A 20,556-nucleotide genomic window follows, 5' to 3' on the forward strand; every position below is an offset into this window, starting at 1 on the left:
AAACCAGTTGCAATACTGTTATTATAGCCGTTTCAGTTTCACTTTTCAGCGAGGTTGTGCAGGGCCATAACAAGGCCTTCTTCACTTCAAATAATAATTGCCATTGCAATTCAGAGGCAGAACTGAATACCACAATTACTGAAGAAAATTCTAAAAGTGAAAATCACTGCGACGAAAAAGTACTGACGGCAGGAGACGCGATTTCAATAATAGAAATAGCATACCACCCAAAGCTACCTATACTGTTATTTGTTTACCTCGGCCCGCCGAAAACACGTGTTTTTTTCGACCGACTGCATTCGCCGACTCGCGGCCCCAGATGACGTAATCAACAAATAATTGGCCAATAGAGATAATAAAAAATGATTGTTGGAACAATATAAGACAAAACAGGTCACAAAATATAATTTTGTTATTTAATAATGTCAAAAATTCGTCTTAACGACCTTAAATGGGGACTTTTCACTTTATGACATCATGTGTGCCAGCAGTTTTCAAGAGGTAGTATAACAGTGGAATAAACCTACCTCTATTTGTAACTTGTTCGCCATTTCTGTCGACATTTGACTGCTACCATATCCCAAACTCTGACTGTACCCGGTGTTCTATATACTCTGATTTCAACTCGACTATTCTGAGTGTTGTCTGTGATTTAATGAAGTAATTCTCAGTAGTGCCCAATCATTTGTGATCATGAATATTTTTATGTGGATTGTTGTCTGGCGTCCCTCGCCACGTTGTCGCAAATTTCTCTGGGGACATAAGTATTTGCATCAAGGGAATTCTAAGGTAGTGCGCCGGATTAGTCTCAATTTGGCATTTGGGTTTAAAGACAATCCAAATCATGTGATTTCATGTTATGCCACTGAACCGATTTTTAGAATCAATTTCATAATGCAGATTTTTATTGACATACTGGTCCAGATGATTTATTTAATTTGCAATGGACAATCAACTTGTGATGTTCTAATTTAAGGTAGCTCGGTTTACCGATTGCTATGGTGTTGAAGGTATACAGATTTGGCAAATTTGGTATCCAATTATTCAAATGGGGGACATCAGCAATGGGAAATGGCTATATCAAATCAGAGACAGGAGCAGTAAATTTCAATAAGCTAATGGGGAACTGACCATTGGAGAATGATGCTAATTTTTAATCTAAATTGATGGCTCGGCAAAGACTGGTGTAATCAATAGTACTCTCATTGCCATTTCTCCAGTGTTAATGGTAATTTGATTTATTTACCTAGTGGGTACTTTTGCTGGCAAACCTGCTATTATAATTTCAGTCAAGGTAGCTGTCCAGGATAGAGGACAATCCGATAGACAGCCCTTCGTTGTATCTGTTCCGCCATCTGACAAAGTTTGTCATGTTCAATGATGCCTTATAAATTTCAATTCCAGGATATCCCTTTTAAGTGAAACCGCACTTTACTGAAACAGTTTTGCTGGCATCCAAGGCCAGATATGAGATTAGTGTGACCTGAGGGGTCAATGGTCATTGACATTGAAATTCCATGTTCAATAGATCATGTCAATAGAAAGAGATCAACTAACGGATGTTACTGGGAATAATATGACTTGAATTGTTGCATGTTACTGATTTATCATCTGAATTCATTAATTTCAGCGTGTCCCTCCAAAACTTTGTAAGTACAGTTGTCAGTAGCTTTTCACACCACGTTTGACATGAGATGACTGTTCTCCTAGGTTTGGGGTGGCAATGTCAAAGTTTTAGTGATGCGCGCTCAATCATAACACAATTAATTCTCCATTCCTGCCTTTAGCCTATAATTGTCTGCTAATCTGAGTCGGTAGCATGCCTCGCGAGGTAGAGTTTGGTTTCGACTGACAAAGGGACACCAGTTTCTCCCAGAATTAGACCGTAGAGTTGTTCACCAAGATTTGCTAAAATTTGATCATATGCGACTGCTGTCTATTTCTCCCCTTTTTGACCACCCGCAATTTTGTCCGTCTTTTCTACTGAGGTCATCGTGGGTCAATCGTTAAAAGAAGGGTTCGTCCAGCTGTCTTAACAGATAATTTGTTTCTCTCAGCAGGTCCATATTGGTGCATTGTTCGCGGTGCAGCTGAGGGCCGGTGACCAGCGCTCTTTCCGATCCAGCGGCGAGGGACCGGGCCGTACTCACTACTCGTGAGATTCAACTGCCCTTGCCGTTGGCCTTATCTGGGTTAAATTAACATGACGGTCACTTTGCCTGCTAGTTAAATGAGTTATCACGCCTTACTTGAAAGGTTTCGACAAATTGAACGTATTCCAATGCAATGATCACTAAATATTATTTAGATCATTTGAGAATGTGCCCTGTGATCAAAAGCTATCTTGTTTGATTCCTTCATTTGTTAGATGTTGAAACGAAGATGAAACTCAGACCTTTGGTTCGTTGTTGGTCTGAGTCCTTTAAAACAAAAGATATTTCATCGAATCTACATACACAAGATTGGTAAATTAAGCCAACGTGGAGGGTTTGGTGATAAGCATCCTTAAATGCTTGTAATTATGGGCTTGGCGGTGACATGACCTTGTTCCAACCTGACCGGCGACTATTCTAACTCATCGACGCTTTTGGCGCCGCCTAGTGGATGTAGTTGTAGGTTATACGGGCTAGGTGGCAGTAGAGTGCCACGCATCTAATTCGTACCAAAAGCTTTCATTTATGGGGTCGATCTTTGTAAAGACTGAATTAAAACGTTTTGCTTCGACATCCTCCTCCCTCTTTATCTCTCTCTCTCTCTCTTTATCTCTCTCTCTCTCTCTCTCTCTCTCTCTCTCTCTCTCTCTCTCTCTCTCTCTTTCGCTCACTCACTCTCTCGCTTACTCACTCTCTCGCTCACTCACCTTCTCGCTCTCTCTCTCTCTCTCTCTCTCTCTCTCTCTCTCTCTCTCTCTCTCTCTCTCTCTCTCTCTCGCTCACTCTCTCTCTCTCACTATGATCATTCACATTCGCTCTCTCACTCACCCACTCATTTCAGTCAGTCACACGCAATTGCGTGTCGACACGAGGGACCTCTTGCGGCAGTTTAAGGAACCAGCTTGGTCTATTTCACGCTAGGCGGCACTGCTAGTACTGTCAGCTGCATCTGAGCGCTGTCGGAGTTTGCACCGAAGGCATTAGACCTTGTAGGTGGCGCTAGTGGTGCTACCGTTGGTGCGTCAATTGACCTGTTAATTGTTTAAGGTCATGTTAAGGTCAAGGGTCATACATTTTTCATTTCGCGCGGACTACAATCGCTCAGTTTTTAGTAAAACTCACGGGGCCCAACATACTCCCAAAATTAATCACAAATTACTTCAAGGAACGGGTGGGCGTGGTCATGTTCACGATCCCGGTGTTAACTAACTCGAGTGGGTTGGAAGTGTAGGCAAATGCTGCCCGGCGGCATAATGCGTGGTGTGACCGTGCACGTTACATGGTTCCTGTCAATTAATTGGGGTCTGCAGACGGTTCAGTAATCCGATCTGAACAAAACGGTCCTTATCATACCTGAATGGTGATTAATGGGCGGTGATAATTTCTCGCTTCCCTCCGTAACCAACTCTAGTTGTGTACAACCAGGGTGACATTTTCACGTCATATTGAACGGTAACTCGCTTGACGTTTATGATTAAATTGTCTCAAATGATGCATCAACTTAACAACCGTGGCATTTGTACGTTAATCTTTGATATGCCTCGAAGGGAGCGAGCATCGACATCTGTTAAATACCGATAATGCTAGGAGAGAAAGGAAATTGATGGACATATTCCGAACAGCGATCAATTTATAACGATTGAAATGGCGATTCAGCTTGGCTTCGTCTATATAAACTCGAGTCACGAAACGGCTCAAGGCTGATTTAATAACGAACCGGAAGGCGATTCAGTTTCCCCATGTTCTTGTTCTGGCGCTGGGCTGCCGAAGGAGCAGAATAATGTTTAACGTTTACGATGTTTTACTCTCCTTATCCAATTGTGACTGTAACACTAGATTGATAATGGATTGAAACGCTGGTCTACCGGGTCCAAACTAGTTAGATTATGAAACAGCTTATGCTGACCAACTAGCAAAAAAAAAAAAACGAATTTGTGGTGGTCGCGTCGTGAGGGCGTGTCATTGCGTTTACGTTGATTCGTGATCAGATCGCCGCGGTGTAGTCCCGTTGAGCCTGTGATGTGATGCCGGCGTACGGTCGTGTGGTCGACGTGACAACTTAAAGATAATTACGTTAGCGGTCTCTGTGAATCCGAATCAGCAACATATCCGGAGTAACCCTCCCTTCTTTCCCAGACAGATTATTGAATTTTCACGCTATATTTACAAACGGACGATACAATGCTGGTCATTTTCAACCGGTGTACCACGATCGGTTGTCAGCTCGCCAATGCCAACTTAGCCTTAAATCTAATCCTAACGCCCTAACTGCAGAGAACTTAATTACAAACCATCGCGAATTGAACCGTCATGACGTCATCTGACGTAGTTTGACGCGTCAATAGTGACCAGCGCCCCAAAAATGACACCACCTGACCTGTTCCCCTCCCCTCATACATTGAATCCCACACCTCACTGCGGCCAGACCGCGCGCGCGATGGCCGACGGATAGCGCTCCCCCAATACCAATGTAATGGTGAGCCATTAGCCTACACTGACCATTACTGACCCGCCCCGGCTTCCCAATAACCCCTCTCCCTTCTATCCACAGACAAGGCCGGACCAGTCAGACCCATTAGTCTGCCTGCTCACCCTTACAGGCGCACCCCTGCCGCGCCGCTCGGTCGGGAGCGGAATATAGCGACCATCTCCCCTCCCCTTCCCTACCGAGTCACACTCCCACGACGTTAAATCCATTACCCTCTAATGGTGGCTCAGGTTAGACCCCAGGGAGTGGCATTTGAAATCCAGATCAGAGACATCCGATGGGTGAATGGGAGGTGAGTTGTCCATGACGGGGAGGCAGTCTTGATGAGGCGGACAAATGAGATGACTCACTTGACAGTTTGTTGATGGTTTGATGGTTGACACGTCGAGTCTCCGTCGCGGCAGCAGAGTCCCTCCGCTCCGGCAGGGGTGGGGTCGGCCAGCCTCAGACTGAGACGTGCCGGCCGACCCGCCGTCCAGATGAGCTCTCCCCCTCGTGGTCTGTCACCCGTGGTCTGATACCGCAGTCTGTTCCCCTCTCTCTTTCTGCATTGAGTTTTGTCCGCCTGTGATTTCCGGGCCGGAGATTCCGGGCGTCGCCAGGCCTCCCCGACCGGGGCAGAAAATTGGCGACATCCCGTCTCGCATCCGGAGTCGAGACTGTCACCCTCCGCCCTCCATTCCGCCGGAACGTGACGTCATCCTCACTTGCACGGCTCATCCGTCTCAGCTGTCTCCTGCCGGATGACGTTTTCACACTCGATTTTCGCCGGATGTCGGTCCCTGCCTGTGCCGGACGCGACGTTTTCGCACTAGCCAGCACCGGAGGGCAGGTGGTTCCGACTGTGCCGCGTTCGTCGGCGGTAGCTGCGCCGGCCCGGATGGGTGTGTTTGTACTCCACCCTTCGGCGAGCCTTTGATCTTCGCTTAATGGTGACCGGCCGACGAGTCGGAGATCGTTTGGTCGACCCCCTCCCCACGCCGGCTCAGCGCCGCGGCGGACAGTGCGATCGTCCTTACGTATAGAGTGTAAGAGATGTCTTTTTTTATGTACGACAAAAAAATGTTACAGCTTCCAGCTGTTACATTTTCAGGCTTCTTCTTTTAATTGTGCCCCCACAATTAAGGGTGCACCTGTCTTGCATGGTGGTCCGCTGGCTTTCCTCGTCTTTCTTGGGTAGGACGTTGACGTCCTCTGCCTCCCTGCGATGCGAGGGTGCTGTTTCTGGACTCCATGGGTAACGTCTCCTCGATCCTCCGACAGCTTGGTGTGGTGCAGCCATCCCCCCGAGGTCAGTCCCCTTGCCACCATTTGCCCTAACCTAGCTCACACCCTAACCATCCCATTAGTGACACTTCCCCCTTTCGGTATTCCATCCCCCGAGTTAATTACAGCAGGTCATGTCCTAATCGTTTTCCCCCAACATTCGTAAGGTGGTTGCCTGACAAGCCCGGTAACGAGTAAGCACAACACATCTGTTTTAAGTACTACACACCATCAGATATCTACCCCTACATAAAACCTAATGACACACCGCGCGCATATTGTCACATCGGTACATACGTCGCTTTATGTTGGTACGACGGCCCGTGGTGGCTCCCTGGTAGCCACTTGGACGAGAGGTCTTGGGCCTTTCCACCGATCGCCGCCTGGCGTGACCCCCTTGGTTGCTCGTGTCCAGGCCGGGGTCGGTCGTCGTAGTCGTGTAGTCCGCTTTGTTGGCGCTAGGGCATCGGGCGCCTTTAGAGCAACGCCTCTGCCAACGCCTTGGTCGGTCTGGTTCCCTCCATGGTTGGGCGCTGTTGTCGTGAAGTCCGGTTTGTTGGCGCCAGGGCATTGGGTGTCTTTGAGCAACGCCTCTGCCAACACCCTGATCGATCTGGCTCTGCCATGGTTGGGCGCTGTTGTGAAGTCCGGTGGCGGTAACCCGCGAGGGTGCTCTGGAGCTGCACGCCTCAACGCCACAGTGGTAACGTTGCTTGCTCTGGTACCTGGAACAAAAGAGAAGGGGGAGGGTGCTTCTTGGGTCGAAGGGGGAAGAAGGAAAGTATGAGGCGGCTGGGCATGACCCTTGGAGTGGTTAGGATGGGGTTTGGGATGGTTGTTGAGCAGGATTGGTGTTACTGGGGTTTGTTGTTCGTCCTCCAAGGTGCACATCAACTCTCCGTACCTCTCCTTGGTGACCATGCCTTTGTCTCTGTATTGCAGTTATCTGGGTGGCCTGTTTTCTGTTTCACCAGCTGCTCCGTGTGTTCCCATTAGTTCGACTCACTCAGCTGCCCCGCATGCCTCGAACTTCTGGTTTCCATGAATTCCTTTCGGTGTTAGTGCGACTTATACCGGTCTTCGAATTGGTTTGTTGCAGGTCAGCTCAACACGATGTTCGATGGTTCAATGACATCACGTCCTCAGGTTCATGAAGGCGCTCTTGATGTTCATCGATGTGTATTGCAGCTGTTTCTTCTGATCCTAATCGAGCGTCTTGGTAGCCAGAATCTTCGGATCCATATTTTCTTCATCTTCTTTCCCGCTTAGCCAGACATCTGAGTGTTTTGTTCGCTGACACCCCGACTTCTTGACTTCTTAACAGTTGGTGGTCTTGATATTTGATCTTCGGCGTCTCCTCCTTGGGTGGTGGTTAGTTTAGGGGAGTCTTCTGCTGGTGGGTGACTTTTTCCACGGCTTGTCTCGACTCAGATGCTGATGGCGTTGCTGATCGGCTGGTTTTTCTCTTCAGGCTCGGTTGGATATTCCTTCGTTACTGCTTGGTCGACTTCTCCACTTCTCGGAGTGATGTTTCCTCCTGGAACAATCCATCTTGGTCCCTCCTCCGACACCGGTTAGGTAGAGGCCGCCGCTTTCTTCTAGAGTGTCGCCTCCTTCCGTTCTCCAGGATGATTTTGTTGGCTACAGAGATTCAAAGCTTTCTACTGACCGCTCGACGATGATGCTGTTTTTCGGACGAAACTAACTCCGACGATGGCGTCACGGTGAAGTTCGGCGTATGGAAAGGCGTCATGTCTTCTTATGTACTCCTAACTCGAATTTTACTGCTGTTTCTCTGGTGACCGGTTATCATATGACCTGAGGCGGACCGAAGAGCCACGCCCGCGACTTGGGAAGACTGGCTGTTGATGATGTCTGACGAGCAACGCGAGAATCAGTGCCGGTTTCCTTTGGACCTCCTTTCGGCGGGAGTACTTTATACGTCGGTCCGTGTCTCGTGCTGATGATGTAGCGAGGTGGTGGGCTTTCGTGACCAGGTTAGCTGTTTTCTTCTCAGGCTGTCTTCGATCACCTCTGATTGAGATTCCCGTAGATCCTGGTGTTGTTTCCTGTGGAAGTTGAAGGAAAGTTGCGTCCATTCGTCACGCTGATCCCCATGCGAACGATGATGTCAGTTTCCCTGATGCTGTTGATCTCTCGGGAGGCATTCGAAAGCTCTGTGCCGCGGGCGGTGGTAATTGTAGCACATATTCAGAGTAAGTTTCTCGCCTGGCTTGGTTGTCGTATTTGTTGAACCCCTGCGGTCTTGAGGTCCGGTACGTCGCCATTCCTGTCCGATTGCTTGGCTTTGCTCTGATCGACTTGCTCTTGGCACGTAGACTTCTCCCTTTCACCGTACTCAACGCCAGGTCAGTTTTTGTTGTGGAGTTTGGAACCGTAAGATTAGCGTAGCATGGCTGGTGTGTTTCCTCCCGCTCTTCTTGATCTCCCCCTCAGATTTTCCCGTTGCTCGCTGGAGGCAGGCTTTGCTCTTCGCGTTCCAGTCGTCCCGACGGCGCAGGCTTCTTCTCAGGTTCCTCCTCCCGCGTTTGGAAAACTGCCACGATCTTTCCGACCACTTGTTGCTGCGGATACGGGAACCTTCTTGTGTAGCAGCTCAGGACCTCCCCTTCCCGGTGGCTGGCTCCCACTGCTTCTTCTTCATCTGCCATTTCACTTCATTGTCAAATGTCTTGCATTTCCTGCACCCTTGATCTTGATCTTGTTGTGATCTGGGCTAAACCAGTAACATATGCTTGCGCATGTACGAGTTGGGTCCTTGTGATCAGATTGCTGCTCCTCTCGAACCTCTAGATGTTATCTTGTCTTTGTTTCTTCGTAGTGCAGTGTCTCCTCTAATCTCCTTTACCGTCGATCTTGTTTCTGGGCGGCTTCTCGATAGGTGCGACTCTGCTGATTGCATGTTGCATTTTGTGACTGCAGTTCCCTTTGAATAACTGGGTTCAAATTTGTCCCTTTGATCGCAAACATCTTGAGATGCCATGATGGTTCTTCATCTTCTTCAGTCTTCTTTCTCCCCTTCCTGGCTCGGTTAGGTGAAGCACTGTTGATTGTAGGTTCCGTGCAACATAACTGAAACGCATCTGAACAGCTGGGTACGATTCTTCATTCTTGATTATCAATGCCTGGAACGCAACGTCAATGCTTTTCTTAATTTTACCCGTCTTAGATTTCGCTTTCCTTGATTTGGATTTTGTGCAACATTGCTGAGTCCATGTTGCTGTTGCATGCAATAGAACTGCAACGCCACCGTACGACTGGATCCGTCTTTCCTTCTTGCCCGCAGATTTCTTGGACCCAACGCCAATACTTCCTTTTACTTCTCCGGTCTTCGGTCTCGTTCTTCTGGATTTGGATTTGTGCAACATTGCTGGTTCCGTGTTGCATGCAACCGCATTGCAATGTCTCTGAACAGCTGGACCTGCTTCTGTCTCCTTGACCACTAACTCCGTAATTGTTAATGTTCCTCCTTAATTTTCAAGTTTTGACCTCGTTCTTCTGGGTTTGGATATGCGTAACTTCTCTGATTGCATGCAACAGAACTGCAACCTTTCTCGATAGCCGGATTCAATTGTGTCCTCTTAACCTCAACCTTCTTGGATGTTATGAAGTATTTTTTGAATTTCTTCTGTCTTCGGTCCTGTTTTCTGGCTTCGGGTATGTGCCACATTGCTAAATTGTGTCGCATGCAACGGAACTTGCAACGCCTCGAAACAGCTGAAGTACTTTCGGACATCTTGACTATCACCTCCTTGAATAGTGTTCTTGAATGTGGCTTGGTATCCTCCTTGATTTCTAGCGTTTGGTTTCGTTCTTATTGGTCCCTGTATGTGCAACATGGCTGATTTTCATGTTGTGTGCAACCGGATTGCAACTTCTCTGTACTGTTGGGTTATATCCTGTGTTCATAGCCATGACCTCAGTTGATACGTGGTTCTTCTCCGTAGCTCCTCCGGTCTTCGATCCTATTTTTCTCGGGCTCGGATATGTGCAACTCGGCTGATTGTATGTTGCATGCAACTGAGCTGCAACTCCTCTGGGCTGTTGATGACATCCTGTTTTCATAGCCAGTGGATACACCGTGTCTCTTCTCCGTAGCTCCTCCAGTTCGTCGATCGTATTTTTCTTCTTGGGCTCTGGTATGCGCAACTCTGCTGATTGCATGTTGCATGCAACTGGACTGCAACTCCTCTTCCTCCTCTGGACTGTTTGATGATGTCCTGTCCTGTCAGTGAGTACAACCTGTTTCTTCTCTATTGCTCGTTCAGTCTTCGGTCTTGATTTTTTCTTGGGTTCGGGTATGTGCAACTCTGCTGATTGCATATTGCATGCAACTGGGCTGCAACTCCTCTGGGCTGTTGATGGCATCCTGGTTTCATAGCCAGTGGATACAACGTGTCTCTTCTTCGCAGCTCCTCCAGTCGGCGATCTTATTTTCTTCTTGGGCTCTGGTATGCGCAACTCTGCTGATTGCATGTTGCATGCAACTGGACTGCAACTCCTCTGGACTGTAACTCCTCAGGACTGCTGGATTATATCCCGTCTTCATAGCTAGTGGATACAACGTGTTTGCTCTCCATAACTCCTCCAGTCTTCGAACTTGAATTTTTTTCTTTGGGTTCGGGTATGTGCAACTCTGCTGATTTCATGTTGCATGCAACAAAGCCATTGCCCCACGTTGGGCGCCACGAATGTGAGGACCCCCAGGGGGCATCCTCACATTCGGCCGTACTCACTACTCGTGAGATTCAACTGCCCTTGCCGTTGGCCTTATCTGGGTTAAATTAACATGACGGTCACTTTGCCTGCTAGTTAAATGAGTTATCACGCCTTACTTGAAAGGTTTCGACAAATTGAACGTATTCCAATGCAATGATCACTAAATATTATTTAGATCATTTGAGAATGTGCCCTGTGATCAAAAGCTATCTTGTTTGATTCCTTCATTTGTTAGATGTTGAAACGAAGATGAAACTCAGACCTTTGGTTCGTTGTTGGTCTGAGTCCTTTAAAACAAAAGATATTTCATCGAATCTACATACACAAGATTGGTAAATTAAGCCAACGTGGAGGGTTTGGTGATAAGCATCCTTAAATGCTTGTAATTATGGGCTTGGCGGTGACATGACCTTGTTCCAACCTGACCGGCGACTATTCTAACTCATCGACGCTTTTGGCGCCGCCTAGTGGATGTAGTTGTAGGTTATACGGGCTAGGTGGCAGTAGAGTGCCACGCATCTAATTCGTACCAAAAGCTTTCATTTATGGGGTCGATCTTTGTAAAGACTGAATTAAAACGTTTTGCTTCGACATCCTCCTCCCTCTTTATCTCTCTCTCTCTCTCTTTATCTCTCTCTCTCTCTCTCTCTCTCTCTCTCTCTCTCTCTCTCTCTCTCTCTCTCTCTTTCGCTCACTCACTCTCTCGCTTACTCACTCTCTCGCTCACTCACCTTCTCGCTCTCTCTCTCTCTCTCTCTCTCTCTCTCTCTCTCTCTCTCTCTCTCTCTCGCTCACTCTCTCTCTCTCACTATGATCATTCACATTCGCTCTCTCACTCACCCACTCATTTCAGTCAGTCACACGCAATTGCGTGTCGACACGAGGGACCTCTTGCGGCAGTTTAAGGAACCAGCTTGGTCTATTTCACGCTAGGCGGCACTGCTAGTACTGTCAGCTGCATCTGAGCGCTGTCGGAGTTTGCACCGAAGGCATTAGACCTTGTAGGTGGCGCTAGTGGTGCTACCGTTGGTGCGTCAATTGACCTGTTAATTGTTTAAGGTCATGTTAAGGTCAAGGGTCATACATTTTTCATTTCGCGCGGACTACAATCGCTCAGTTTTTAGTAAAACTCACGGGGCCCAACATACTCCCAAAATTAATCACAAATTACTTCAAGGAACGGGTGGGCGTGGTCATGTTCACGATCCCGGTGTTAACTAACTCGAGTGGGTTGGAAGTGTAGGCAAATGCTGCCCGGCGGCATAATGCGTGGTGTGACCGTGCACGTTACATGGTTCCTGTCAATTAATTGGGGTCTGCAGACGGTTCAGTAATCCGATCTGAACAAAACGGTCCTTATCATACCTGAATGGTGATTAATGGGCGGTGATAATTTCTCGCTTCCCTCCGTAACCAACTCTAGTTGTGTACAACCAGGGTGACATTTTCACGTCATATTGAACGGTAACTCGCTTGACGTTTATGATTAAATTGTCTCAAATGATGCATCAACTTAACAACCGTGGCATTTGTACGTTAATCTTTGATATGCCTCGAAGGGAGCGAGCATCGACATCTGTTAAATACCGATAATGCTAGGAGAGAAAGGAAATTGATGGACATATTCCGAACAGCGATCAATTTATAACGATTGAAATGGCGATTCAGCTTGGCTTCGTCTATATAAACTCGAGTCACGAAACGGCTCAAGGCTGATTTAATAACGAACCGGAAGGCGATTCAGTTTCCCCATGTTCTTGTTCTGGCGCTGGGCTGCCGAAGGAGCAGAATAATGTTTAACGTTTACGATGTTTTACTCTCCTTATCCAATTGTGACTGTAACACTAGATTGATAATGGATTGAAACGCTGGTCTACCGGGTCCAAACTAGTTAGATTATGAAACAGCTTATGCTGACCAACTAGCAAAAAAAAAAACGAATTTGTGGTGGTCGCGTCGTGAGGGCGTGTCATTGCGTTTACGTTGATTCGTGATCAGATCGCCGCGGTGTAGTCCCGTTGAGCCTGTGATGTGATGCCGGCGTACGGTCGTGTGGTCGACGTGACAACTTAAAGATAATTACGTTAGCGGTCTCTGTGAATCCGAATCAGCAACATATCCGGAGTAACCCTCCCTTCTTTCCCAGACAGATTATTGAATTTTCACGCTATATTTACAAACGGACGATACAATGCTGGTCATTTTCAACCGGTGTACCACGATCGGTTGTCAGCTCGCCAATGCCAACTTAGCCTTAAATCTAATCCTAACGCCCTAACTGCAGAGAACTTAATTACAAACCATCGCGAATTGAACCGTCATGACGTCATCTGACGTAGTTTGACGCGTCAATAGTGACCAGCGCCCCAAAAATGACACCACCTGACCTGTTCCCCTCCCCTCATACATTGAATCCCACACCTCACTGCGGCCAGACCGCGCGCGCGATGGCCGACGGATAGCGCTCCCCCAATACCAATGTAATGGTGAGCCATTAGCCTACACTGACCATTACTGACCCGCCCCGGCTTCCCAATAACCCCTCTCCCTTCTATCCACAGACAAGGCCGGACCAGTCAGACCCATTAGTCTGCCTGCTCACCCTTACAGGCGCACCCCTGCCGCGCCGCTCGGTCGGGAGCGGAATATAGCGACCATCTCCCCTCCCCTTCCCTACCGAGTCACACTCCCACGACGTTAAATCCATTACCCTCTAATGGTGGCTCAGGTTAGACCCCAGGGAGTGGCATTTGAAATCCAGATCAGAGACATCCGATGGGTGAATGGGAGGTGAGTTGTCCATGACGGGGAGGCAGTCTTGATGAGGCGGACAAATGAGATGACTCACTTGACAGTTTGTTGATGGTTTGATGGTTGACACGTCGAGTCTCCGTCGCGGCAGCAGAGTCCCTCCGCTCCGGCAGGGGTGGGGTCGGCCAGCCTCAGACTGAGACGTGCCGGCCGACCCGCCGTCCAGATGAGCTCTCCCCCTCGTGGTCTGTCACCCGTGGTCTGATACCGCAGTCTGTTCCCCTCTCTCTTTCTGCATTGAGTTTTGTCCGCCTGTGATTTCCGGGCCGGAGATTCCGGGCGTCGCCAGGCCTCCCCGACCGGGGCAGAAAATTGGCGACATCCCGTCTCGCATCCGGAGTCGAGACTGTCACCCTCCGCCCTCCATTCCGCCGGAACGTGACGTCATCCTCACTTGCACGGCTCATCCGTCTCAGCTGTCTCCTGCCGGATGACGTTTTCACACTCGATTTTCGCCGGATGTCGGTCCCTGCCTGTGCCGGACGCGACGTTTTCGCACTAGCCAGCACCGGAGGGCAGGTGGTTCCGACTGTGCCGCGTTCGTCGGCGGTAGCTGCGCCGGCCCGGATGGGTGTGTTTGTACTCCACCCTTCGGCGAGCCTTTGATCTTCGCTTAATGGTGACCGGCCGACGAGTCGGAGATCGTTTGGTCGACCCCCTCCCCACGCCGGCTCAGCGCCGCGGCGGACAGTGCGATCGTCCTTACGTATAGAGTGTAAGAGATGTCTTTTTTTATGTACGACAAAAAAATGTTACAGCTTCCAGCTGTTACAGTAGGAACACGTGGGCTCATCCTCCACATCAAAAGGGTCGCAGTAGACTTGCATATCCTTGTTGTTGGAGCTTTGGAAGTAGTAGGCAAAGTAGTCGTTATTGTTATAGTTGCTTGGATAGTTGGGCGATGTGAAGTAATACGAGCTGCCGGGACTGAGGAGAAAGTACGATATGGGCGACGAGGCAGTTCGCAGGTTTGTAGAGTTGGTGATCGGTTCTGGTAGAGGCAGAGGATCCTCGCTCAGACTCTTGGAGTTAACTTCAAAGGCGGTCTTTTGCGAATGGAGCGTCTTCGTTTTCGAAACGGCATGATCGTCCAGTTTCTCAGTAGGTTTGGCGAGGGCAGCGCCCAGGACGAGGCAGCAGATCGTGAGACGAACCATGATAGACTTCTAGAGGTGGAGCTGCTACACTTCCAGAGGCGGAACTGCTAGACTGGTGCCGTGGTGTCTCCCAAAGCTGACTTTATACCTCGGCTTCAATGGGACGCTTATTGCCACAAGTGGTGACGGCGTCATCACCATTCTGTTCTGATGGATGTTGGCGACAGCTTGCTGCTGCCACTTACACGGTTGTTCTCTGACAGCGGAAGACGAGTGATTCAGGAACCAATCTCGTGTAGGTGCGGAAACATGCGATGCTTGCATGCTAAATATTATATGTTGAACATAATTAATTCTACAGGGTCTTTCATAATGAATGCTACTTTGAACATTTAATTAGGAGCTCTTAATTTATCATTTGCGCGCGAATTGTATATGCGTATTGTTGCAAATTGAGTAGGGCTTTGTCCCAAGAGATAAAAATACACAACGCAAATTTTCATTCACGCAAAAGCAGAGTCATGTCGACACCACCCAAACGCAATACACTGAATAGGGTGGCTTACCTTAGGCTGCTCAAGGAATGCTTCTGCCTCAGGTTAGGGACAAGGTTCGAAGAGACGGCCTGTGGTTCCAGCAGGATGGTGCCACAGTGCACACCACGGCAGCTGTGCGCCAGTGGCTGATCGAACATTTCGAAGAGCGCGTTATCAGCCGCCTCACCAAGCGACTATGGCCACCACGGAGCCCTGAAATCTCCCCGCTGGACTACTGGTTTTCGGGAGTCGCATTGGCAGATCTGAGACAACCCTCCTGCAACCATCCACTGCGAACCACAGTGGAGAGGTGTGCTGGAAGCCTGGACCCAGACGTTGTGAGGCGCGGGGTGCGACACCTTCGTCAGACAGCCGAAACGTGTGCCTTAAAGGGACAGTATCATCGAAAAAAAAATCAATGTATGGAGCTGATTTTTTTTTTACTAGCATTTCTTGTTTTTCTGAATCAGAAAAACATAGTTTGAGGACCGAACTCGGTGAAAAATATTGCAACCACATTTCATTTTCATGATTCATTTTCATGAGCGAACCACCACTATACAAGCATGGCCGCCAGTTTGGAAGCATGCAAAATTACTACAGAACTGGCGCAGATAATACATTATTGACGCTACGCTTACGCGGTCGTTCTTCTGATTGAGTTGTCCTTACGGAGAGGTAGCCTTAGGTATTTGTAGCGTGTCGCACTCACTTGTATTTGCTTCCCGATCAAGATAACACTTCAGTACAGGTGCCGCACTCTCTGCGCTCGGCTCCGATCACACACTGCCCTGCGACCGGTCAGCGACCTCCGCCGGCAGGCAGATAGGCCCGCCCTCTACGATCGAACACCGAAAGTTGCAGTTCTTACTCTTAACACTAGTTGAACGCCTACATATTGCCTATAAAAATATCACGTGACAATTGGAGGGAGTGACAATTGGACGTGACAATTGACAATGGGAGAAAATATCACGTGACAATCACGTGATAAACGTCATACATTGGAGGGAGATTGTGATTCAAGCTGGAGGAATTCCTTTGTTGAGCCGCTAGAATCCGAAGGAAACAGCGGAAATTGCCTACGACTATTTAATGAATTTAACGGTGATGAATAAGTGCGAAAAACGTTTTGGCTTTATAAAATTTGATGAAATGACCAGGGTAAAAGTTTTATTACTGGCGGTCAATTCAAAACGGCGCAAACATTTAAAAAGTGAAGATAGTGAAGCACGATTCAGCACGATTCAAAGTGTGGTACACCTTTCGTACTTTGAGCGGCGATAGCGGGATAACGGTGTGGAGCTTCGAGGATCGGTCTTCAGTTCCCGGACCAGAAAGGTGGGGCCTATGCAATGTCAAATTTCATCAAAATGGTGATACTGTCCCTTTAACCCTCGCCCTGGCAGGGGGGGGGGTCGATGCGACCCCCCCCCCCCCCTAAGGCTTTTCGAAGATAGCGTAAAAACGGCGGCGTGCAGCGCCGCCAAATTTGGCACAGCCTATGGGGCAACCTTTTTACATATGACTTGAAAATTTCAGGTCCGGGTAACCTTGGTCAGGTCACCAGGTCAGAAAAACTGGTACAAGGTCATGGTCAAATTTCAATTTTCTTTTTGCACCTGTCCAACTCACAGTTTTGGACTGATTTCCTTCAAACTTTCAGGATGTGCTACGTTTACCGGGTTGTATAACATATAGTTCGGGTTTTTTTAGGTCACTGACCTGAGGTCAGTTAGAGGTCATTACGTCGTAATGTTAAGCCTATGGGAAAATACTAAATTCGGAAAATACTGGAGATATTCGCTTCGTTTTATCACTTTTGTGCTTTGAAACCACAGTACTTAACAGCAGGTCACTTGGTGCTTCTTTGTTTGGTGTACTTATCCATGGGTCAGGTCAAATGAGGTCAACTGAGGTCAAATGACGTTTTTGCCAATAACTTGGCACATAATGGCGCTAGAGCTTAAAAATTGGTATCATTGTGTTCCTGGCGATCAGCCGAATTGAATGATATGCGATATGATGCAATTTGGTTATCTTGAACTTAATTTATTATTTTAAGTTTACTTAAAATTTAAGAAAAAACTTTAAGTACACTTAAGCAAGCTAAAAAGTATATCATTCGACGCGCCTTGACGTGCTGAGTTCACTGGTGCTTTTCTTTTTGCTCTATCTTAATTAGATCAAAAGTTATAAGCGAAAAACTTTTGACCTGTTTTTAGCGAAATTTTTACATTTATACCCCCCAAAACCCCATAAATATTGACCTAGAGCAACAAAATTTGCACAGGGGCGAGAACTCTAGGGGGTTCACCTACCGACCAAATTTGGTGTTTCTAGGTGCCATAGGAACCAATCGCGAGGGGGGGGTCGCATCGACCCCCCCCCCTGCCAGGCCGTGTTATGAAAAATGCCCTGCTAGGGCGAGGGTTAAGAAAAGGCGATACAGTGGAAAATCCCCAATGAGCATTAAAATGAAAGTTGTGTGTGCAAAAACGCTAATGTGTTTCTGTTGCATGTGATGGTGCATATTACATGAGGACTAGATATGTCCTGAGAAAAAGCTCTTTAAAAAGTAACATTCATTATGAAAGGCCCTGTACTATTGAATCATTCAAGCTTACGTGGCAAACATTCAGGAGTCAGAGAAAAACAATTACCTACCATAGGCTCTCAATTAATATTTTTGATATAAACCCGCGCCGTGCTGTGGGAGGGGCGTTTTACAAGCCCCCTTCAGGTTTTTCGCGAATTGCGGCCGCCGTTTTTGCTACACCTGTTCATATATCATTTCCGCACACGTTGTGAAAATTTCAGACCCGGTTCGTTCAAGGTCAGGTCACCAGGTCACGTCAAGTGACCTCACCTCAGAAAAATTTCAAAAGCTCACTTTAGCTACACCGACTAAACGATCCCTTTCAAACTTTCAGCGATTGGTAAGAGTAACAGTATGTATAAAATGCATATCTCGGATATTTGATATATGTGACCTAAGGTCAGGTCAATTTTGCGACCTACCCATTATAAATCAATAGGAGAAAATTGAAATGCGCCTCTTTTGGACGAATGTCGTTCAAAAACCTCTCAAACATCGGTTCATACGTAAACATGACACACTGAATCGGAAAAATGCACCTGTGACCCCTCTGTATGTCCCTGAGGTCATCTAAGGTCATGAACGGTCACCAGCGTTTTTCTGTAACCTTTGATAGAGACGTGCTAGAGTGGTGAAAACGCATCAAACGTTTTCAGCTTGACGATATGGATCGACTAATATGCAACATGACCCGTTCCAGTTAGGTCATGGCCTTGACCTGAGGTCAAATTTTCAAAATGACTTTTCAAGCTCAACAAATAGTACATTCGACGCGTCTTGATGAGAGGAACACGATGCTGCTATTTTTCTGTATCTTCAAAGCTGTAGGCCTGACAGCTCTTCTTGCGAAGGTCTTTTTTCGGTCGAAAATGGCAGAACATGACGTCATTCTGACGTCATTTGTGGCCAACCTATCATAGCCTCTGGTAAAATTTTTGGTCACAATGTGTAAAGTTGATGCCCATAGGGGTTCTGAAAGTTTGGTGGCGATATCTATAGCCGTTTAGGAGATGTCGAGGGAAAATGACAGGGGGGCCGTTTCGCCCCCCCCCCCCTACGGGGCGCGGGTTAAGGGGCACTGTGAGCAGTTTTGCAAAACTAAGAAAACGTCGTGCAGAAAGTATATTATCACCACAACCAAAACAAAACGAAGAATCGACTTCAAGCAGGGCATAACAAGCAATGTCAGCATTCAAACCATAGTGTAATAAATAAATAATGATTCAAATCATCACCTCAACAAGTCATAGTAAGCAATAACCATCGGTCTCGCATTTCAGCTTCCGTCGTCAGCTCTCTTCTGGTGATCCGTTTACGTGGGCACGGTGATGAGGCAGCTGAAGCCGGTGTCGTTGACGCTGTTGTCCGAGCTGAACTCTGCCAGCAAGTTGTAGCCGTAGACGGTAAAGCTGCCGGAACCGCAGTACTTGGTTCCTTCAACCTTGAGCCAGTCGTAGGAGCATGAGTCTTCATACTCGACGTCGAAAGGATCGCAGTACATTTCCATCACGTTGTTGTTGGTGCTTTGGAAGTAGTAGGCGAAGTAGTAATTGTTGTCATAGTTGCTTGGATAGCTGGGTGATTCGAAGGAATAAGTGCCAGGACTGAGGACAAAATACTCGATATCCCTCAGATTTGTGGAGTTGGTGGTCGGTTTCGGCAGAGGCAGAGGATCCTCACTCAGACTCTTCGAGTTAACTTCAAAGGCAGTCTTCTGCAAATGAAGCATCTTCGTTTTCGAAGCAGCATGATCGTTCAGCAGTTTCTCAGTCGGTTTGGCGAGGGCAGCGCCCAAGACGAGGCAGCAGATCGTGAAATGCAACATTCTGGACTCTAGTAGAGGTGGAATTGCTAGACTTCTAGAGGCGGAACTCTAGACTGGTGCCGTGGTGCCTCCCAAAGCCGACTTTATACCTCGGTTACAATGGGACGCTGATTACCACAGGTGGTTGCGGCGTCATCGACATCGTGGTCTGAAAAATGTTGATGACAGCTTGCTACTGCCACTTACACGGTTGTTCTCTGACAGCGGAAGACGAGTGATTCAGGAGCCAATCTTGCATAGCGGAAACACGCGATGCAGCCACATGCTATATGTTGGTGTTTCTAAATAAGATATTGCTGTTGAATCATATACCGTTACATAAATACATGACTTAGCAAATATGTTTTACTACCATGAGTTCTCGTCACATATTTCTATTTTATTTTATACCTAGGTATCACTTTTATCTACACAATATAAAACAAAGAAACGTTGTTTATGGCGATTCGCAGGGTTGCATTTTGAGTGAATCACTCTTTCTCTACTCTGGAATAATTAATGTAATCCGCACGCATATTCTTTTGTCATTCACATCGAACTACATATTTCATTCGAAGCTATATACAATCTAAATCTGTTAGCATCTTGTGGAAGACTTGACTGAAAAGGAATGACTGCCACGTTATGACCTCATGTTTTGAATTTCATGTCAAGAATTCTTAGAAGCCAATGGGAGCCGAATTAAATACTCCATTTTCAATTCTAAGTCACGATTTAAATTAAAGGAATCTTGTAAACAACGCGCTTATTCAAATAATACACCAGTGTACAATTATTAGCTGTGTAGGGGTATATTTCACCAAGCATATTTTGAGGGAAGATTGAAAGCCCCAACGGCGATGACTCTTGAACTGACTGAGCCACGGTAAATATGTGGGACAGTATACAAGAGCCTGCAACGAAACGTTGCTGAAAGGTTATAAGTCCTTCGAAGTTAAACTTGTGTTATAAGCCGTGGTGAGTTCAAATTACCCTTGGCATTGTATTTCAGCAGTGTGCAGGTTTTGAAACCGATAAAAGTGTTAGTCACCAGTCGAATCA

Source organism: Amphibalanus amphitrite, unplaced genomic scaffold, assembly GCF_019059575.1.
Source record: "Amphibalanus amphitrite isolate SeventyFive unplaced genomic scaffold, NRLGWU_Aamphi_draft 000524F_arrow, whole genome shotgun sequence".
Taxonomy (NCBI): domain Eukaryota; kingdom Metazoa; phylum Arthropoda; class Thecostraca; order Balanomorpha; family Balanidae; genus Amphibalanus; species Amphibalanus amphitrite.